Source organism: Megalopta genalis, unplaced genomic scaffold, assembly GCF_051020955.1.
Source record: "Megalopta genalis isolate 19385.01 unplaced genomic scaffold, iyMegGena1_principal scaffold0341, whole genome shotgun sequence".
Classification (NCBI taxonomy): Eukaryota; Metazoa; Arthropoda; class Insecta; order Hymenoptera; family Halictidae; genus Megalopta; species Megalopta genalis.
Window position 1 is genome coordinate 77,501 of NW_027476410.1, and position 5,000 is coordinate 82,500.

At 49.2% G+C, this 5,000-nt stretch overlaps 1 pseudogene; it reads right to left on the reverse strand.

Moving 5' to 3' along the window:
* Positions 1–3,856: 3,856 nt before the first annotated feature.
* The window catches only part of LOC143263141 (large subunit ribosomal RNA), a 3,018-nt pseudogene continuing 1,874 nt past the window's right edge, over positions 3,857–5,000 (reverse strand).

A 5,000-nucleotide genomic window follows, 5' to 3' on the forward strand; every position in this document is an offset into this window, starting at 1 on the left:
TTGTTTCGTTGGTCGTGTTATCGTCTGGAACTAGGTGGGCTAAGAGTTTGTCTATTGTGTCGCGTAGTGTGATTGTTTGTTCACCTTGTATTTGTATACTTTCGCATACTTTGTCTGCTTTTAGTTTTTTGTTTGCTATTTTGTATGTTATTCCCCATGCGTTTTCGTTTCCTTCCTTGGAGACGAAGTTTCTCCAGCTTTTAAGTTTCGCGGATCTAATTTTTGATATATATTTATTTCGGAGGGTTCGATAAGACTCTCCTAAGGATTGCCTTACCGATTTCGTTTTTGTTCTTTGATAGATACGTCTTGCCTCAGTGACCTCTTTTCTAAGTTTGCTTAGTTGCGGAGTCCACCAAGGGACGGATTTCGGGAAGCGTGTTTTTTGCGGGATGGATTGTTCTGCTGCTGTTATGATTTTATTTTCTATTTTCGCGGCGAGTGATTCTGGAGTTGAGGTTTCTAAGGGGGGCGGGTCGTTTGTAGTTTTGTTGGAGAGACAGTGGTGAAATTTGTCCCAGTCTGCTTTTTTAACGTTGAACCTATTGGTTCTGACTGGTCGGCTAGAAGTGTGGAATAGTTGGATGGAATAGGTTATTAGACTGTGGTCGCTCGTGGTCGTACTGTCATGTACCGACCAACACCTGATTTTGTCGAATGAGTTTGCACACGCTAGAGTGAGATCAATGTTAGAAGTTCCTCTAGGTGTGTTGAATGTGAAGGTTGCGGAAGGCTTATTAACTACGAAGAGTCTGTGTTGGGAGATGAAATCTTCCATTGTCTCTCCTCGAGGATCTGTGCGTTTGCTGAACCAGAGGGGGGAGTTCGCGTTTGAATCTAAGCTAATTATTATTTTATGCCCCTTGAGAGTTGTAATTGCTTTATCTAGGTGGGCTAAGTATGAGTCTATGTTTTCGCAAAATTGGAGATACGCGTTGATTATGTAGAATCTGTCGTCTTTCGTGCAGATTTCTACGCATGTGCAATGGGTGTTGCTTATTTGTGCGATCTTAAGGGCTTCTATTTCGGTGTTGAAAATAACTATTGCTGATTTAATTTTGTCCGCGGTAGAGATTTTTGAAAAGCGTTTTTTGTCGGTTATGATTTTTGTAGTAATTCCGAAGCCTGGGATGGAGTTCGCGTTACTGTAGGGCTCCTGAAGCAAGAGTATATCTATCTTTTTGTTTGTCGCTATCTGTCTGAGTTCGTCAGTCACTGTCTTAGAACCTCCGGCGTTTATTTGTGCTACTTTTAGGATTCGTGTGCTACTTGTGTTGCGTCTAGTGGATACTTGGCCTATTTTAAGGGTGGGCATGGATTGGGAGTGGTTAGGTTTATAAACCATAATCCGTGCGAGCGAGGACCTGATTTATAGCAGCGATGTATGCCGGACATTCGCTGTGGGTGACAGAGTGGGTGGCGGGTTTGCCGGTTTTCTGGCAATTATGGCAGCAGGACGGTTTGGCCTTGTTTGGGCATGTTTTGAAAGTGTGGTCTTGCTCGGCGCAATGACCACAAATGTCTTTCTCGGCGCGGCAGTATTTCGTCGTGTGACCGAAGCTGTGGCACTTGTAACAGCGGGTCGCCGCGATGTAATCGTTGACGCGGCAACAATTCCATGCGACGTAGACTCGCTCTTTCTTGACGAGGATGTCGCGGGCTTGTTTAGACACTTCTAGAATCCAGTTGCATCTATCTCTGTTTTTGTCGCCTGATTTAAATGCGAGTTTGATCTGTTGGGAAATAGATTTTTCGGGGCCGTCGAGATTCTGGTTGACGATAGCCTTAAGTGTGGCTTCGTCACTCTCGAGTTTCGGGACGTCGTACAATATTATTCTGGGATTTTTCTTTAGCGGGGCTCCTACTATTAGGCCGGCAGCTTTCAACTGCGCGTTGCCTTGAAGGGTGGTTAGGTCAGAATTTTTAGAGGACTCGACTAGGATCCCGTTGCCCTGGATCCTCCTGATGCTCTTTATTTGCAATTTGTTCTCGGAAGGGGAAACGAGCTTCAGGACTGCTTCCTTGGTCTTCTCACTGGATTCGAAGACCTTGGGATCCTGTGGAAGGATCGTGATCGCGCTAGGAGGGTTCTGTTTTAAATTTGAAAGAGCCGCAGTTTTGGAGCGGACTCCGACTCTTTCGGCGTAGGTGGTGGGTCGGGAGGGTTCTTTCGAGACTTGACACTTTTCAGTGACTGTCTCGAGGGTCTTGCGCTGCATTTTATTTTCGGAGGTGATGGCGTGGATTTGGCCCTCGAGGTTACTGCAGCGGAGGAGGGACGCTCCAAGGATACTTTGCAGTTTCGCGAGTTTACTGGCGATAAACTGCGATGCTTCGGGATAGAGACCGTTGTCCTGGTCCATTAAGAAGTTCAATAAGGCCATTGAGACCTTTTCGGATTTTAAGCGAAGTTCGTTCGCGGTGAGATCGGGGGAGGGAGTGACGGCGGCCGTCTTGCTGCTGTTGTTTTGCGGATTGTTGGGGGCAGGTGTGACCGGGGGCGGAGAAGGGGCTTCGGATTTTCTCCGGGTTTTGGGGGGCTTTTGAGAGGGCACGTTGGTTAGCGGGGTGTCAGAATCTAATTCTGCGTCGGAGACTATTCTACGTTTATTTTTTCTGTTGCGTTTACTTACTTTGATGTAGCCCTCTGTATCAGATGTATCGGCTTCCATCCTGTCTGTTGTGGTCGGCTGGCGAGGTGGTGGGTTTGTCGGCTGGCGGTTGGCTGCTGGGCTGGCGTCCAGGTCGTCTAGGAGTTGCACACGGATTTTTTTCTTCGGATTTTTGGAAACTCACACGTGAAAAATAATGTACGTATCAAGAAATTTGCGCGTAACTAGGGACGGTTGCTAAGGAGTTTTCGCGGAGGAATGTACTACAGGCCGAGAAACCGTTACTTTTACCGTTAAGCGGTACCGTTACCTGGCCGGCGACCCTTGTAATCCGGGACGGCGCAGGTAGTCAAAATTTACGGACGCGAACAATTTAAAGTAAATGTTTATGCTTATAACTTTTTTAACGTTAAAACAATTAGCAAATGAACTGCACAAGGTTGTTGTCGGTAAAAAGCACTGCACGTTGGTACAAAAAATTTTTAATTTTCGTCACTTTCAAACTACCGTTTACGAAACGACGCGGATTAACTTCGGAGCGACTTGTCGCACGTCCGTTCACCACGGCGGTTGAGAGCGGAGTCCAGTAGATAGGGACAATTATTGCGAATCTGGCCACCACGGAGGTGGCGCAGATATGTTTCCTCGCCATGTTGGCATACACAAAACTTTAGTACCTACCCCCCGACGGAACACCTACGAGGGGTCCGAACGTGGGTAAATCGCCGCCTTCGCTCATCGTTCATTAGGCTGGGTACGGAAGACCCAGTCTTGACTCCTTGTCCGTGTAAGGAGTTTTCAAGTTTGTTTTGAGTTGGGTAGGCTGTGCTACCTACTCCAACTGTGTATAGAAGGTTATTAGGAGGGTTTTGCTTTGCCGCCCGACCGCGGCAGCGGGTGCCCGCCACCGCCCTCCGCAGTGACGGCACTCTGCCACATGTATTCACCCCCTTTCTTCTACACGTCAGCAATGATTATGCAGCGTGCTAGGGTGGCGTCTGTTGGTTATTCTTTGCCTATTGGCGTAACTAGGCGGCTGCACATGGTTGGTGCCCGTCTAGCGAAGATAGGCATGTTGCTGTTGGCGTAGCGGAGCTTCGCCAGCTACGGTAGCGGGTGTCAAGCACCTCACGCAAGCACCGCGGCCGTTCAGCTCCACAAAACCGTGATGGGGAGGAATCTGTGATGGGGAAGGATGGGACTGGCAGGGCGGGTGCCATAGCCCTTTTTTGCCGCAAATACAGACTTGCGTTGCCCGGTCTCCGCCGCGTGGAGGCGGGGTTGGACTTTGGAGACCTAGATAGGGACAGATGGGAATCTCGTTAATCCATTCATGCGCGTCACTAATTAGATGACGAGGCATTTGGCTACCTTAAGAGAGTCATAGTTACTCCCGCCGTTTACCCGCGCTTTTTTGAATTTCTTCACGTTGACATTCAGAGCACTGGGCAGAAATCACATTGCGTCAACACCCGTGGGGGCCATCGCAATGCTTTGTTTTAATTAGACAGTCGGATTCCCCTAGTCCGTGCCAGTTCTGAGCTGAGCGTTGAATGGCGGCCGAAGAGGACGACCGCACCGATGGGAAACGCCACGGAAGCCTCGCAGCAAGGAAGATCCGCGGGAGGCCAAGGCACGGGACCGAGCTCGGATCCCAGCCACGAGAGCCGTTCACCTCGCCCAGGCCCGGCACGTCAGCCAGACCCGCTTCCCGACCAAGCCCGACACGCCCCGCTCCTCAGAGCCAATCCTTATCCCGAAGTTACGGATCCAATTTGCCGACTTCCCTTACCTACATTAATCTATCGACTAGAGGCTCTTTACCTTGGAGACCTGCTGCGGATATGGGTACGAACCGGCGCGACACCTCCACGTGGCCCTCTCCTGGATTTTCAAGGTCCGAGGGGATGATCCGGACACCGCCGCAACTGCGGTGCTCTTCGCGTTCCAAACCCTATCTCCCTGCTAGAGGTTTCCAGGGAACTCGAACGCTTATACAGAAAAGAAAACTCTCCCCGGATCTCCCGACGGCGTCTCCAGGTCATTTTGGGTTACCCCGACGAACACTCTTACGAGGGCCCGAATGGTATGCGGTTCCGCTGCCGGGTTCCGGAATAGAAACCGGATTCCCTTTCGCCCAATGGGTGTTTTTTGTGCATGTATATAATAACAAAATATGCTGCGATTTATATAATAATAAAAAAAAATAATAAAATAGCTGCGTTTTTTTTTACAAGTGTTTAACGTCTTAGGACACCTCATCTACATAGGATTTCTCTTAGGGCTTAGGATCGACTGACTCGTGTGCAACGGCTGTTCACACGAAACCCTTCTCCACGTCAGTCCTCCAGGGCCTCGCTGGAGTATTTGCTACTACCACCAAGATCT